Raw genomic sequence first — 1620 nt, forward strand, 5'->3', positions numbered from 1 at the left:
GCAGAGCCGAAAGCTGGGACCAGAATAATGATGAGGTGAACAAGGCAGCTGACAAGAAAACAAACCCCCAAAGTCTACTCTTTCCCAAGGACAGTGTGTCCCATGGCTCAGCAGCTACAAAGCTACACTCAATCTGTAGGACACAGCAAGAAAAAATGGAGCACTTCCCAGTGGAATTTCTTTGGCTTCCCTTCCTCCCTGCCTGGAGAGGCTTTCTGCAGCGAAGGGGAAAGTCAACTCTGATCACCTGTGTAGTGGCTAAGGCAGTGGAAGGGTATCTGTGTGTGTGTGTGTGTGTGTGTGTGGATGTTTGCCTTGTCAGTGGTGCTGAACCAGTCTCCTTCACTGTGCATACAATTCACCCCACTTGCTACACTCTCTTCCTGTGGCCTTCAGAGATTGCCTCAAGGAAGAGACCTTATAGGGGCAGGGAGTAAGAAGAGTGGCTAGGAATTATGGGAGCTTTAGGGAGGACTCACTGGATGAAAGAGCTTGAGAACTGGACCCTTTTATATCTCATAGGTTCATAGATTTAGAGCTGGATGGGAACTTTGAGGTGATTTAACCCAATCCCCTCATTTTACAGAGGAGGAAACTGAGACCCAAAGCAGGGAAGTCAGTCAATAAACATTTATTAAGAGCCTACTATGTGCCAGGCACTGTACCAAGCTCTGGGGATACACAAAGAGGCAAAAGGCAGTGCCTGCCCTCAAGGAACTTACAATCTGATGGCCAGTGACTTGCTAATGTCACACTATGAAATCTCATTCATTTTTTTAACATCCCTTGATTAGGCAGAGGCAATCAGGGCTTTGTCTCATCAAACAAGGAAAATGAGGCACCATGGAGGCCGGGAACTTGTCCATAGTCACGTGGCAAGGGCAGGAAAGAAATCCATGATTTTAGACATATCAAAAAAGAAATACTGTCTAGAATGAGAGAGAGAACACTTCCACTGTACTCAACTCTGGTCAGGCCACTTTTGAAGTATAATGTTCAGTTCTCTGGATACCGGGAAGGACATTGATAGCTGGAGAGTGTGCAGTGGAGGGCAGCTAGGGTGAACAAGGACTTTCCAACTATGACACATTGGTTGAAGGCACTGGGGATGTTTAGCAGAAGACTTGGGGGCAACATGAGAGCTGTTTGCAAGTTTTTTGGGGGCTGTTACCTAGAAGCAGGATTAGCCTTGGCCCCATAGGGGAGGACTAGTAGCAGTGAGTGGAAGAGTAGATGTAGCCTAGATGCAAGGAAAGATTTTCTACCAATGAGAGCCATCCCATGGAGAAAAGGGCTGCCTTGTGTGATGGTGGGTTCCTCCTCAATGAAAGTCTTCAAGCAGAGACTAGATAGGCACTGGCCAGGGACCTTGTAGAGAGGATTTGTGTTTAGGTCTAGGTTGTACTAAGTGGCCTGTGTATTCTTCCAAATCTGAGATGCTATGATTCTGACTTGGGATTTCCTTCTCATCTTCGCTAAGACTCTGGAATTTTTCTTTGAAAGACCTGCCAGAAAGAAGGTGGATTATGGGTGTAGATGAAGAATAACTCACTAGTCATGACCAATATGTGAGTTTCTTTCTTTCTTTCTTTCTTTCTTTCTTTCTTTCTTTCTTTCTTT

The sequence above is a fragment of the Vombatus ursinus genome, unplaced genomic scaffold (genome assembly GCF_900497805.2).
Source record: "Vombatus ursinus unplaced genomic scaffold, bare-nosed wombat genome assembly UNPS02001287.1, whole genome shotgun sequence".
NCBI classification, from domain to species: Eukaryota; Metazoa; Chordata; class Mammalia; order Diprotodontia; family Vombatidae; genus Vombatus; species Vombatus ursinus.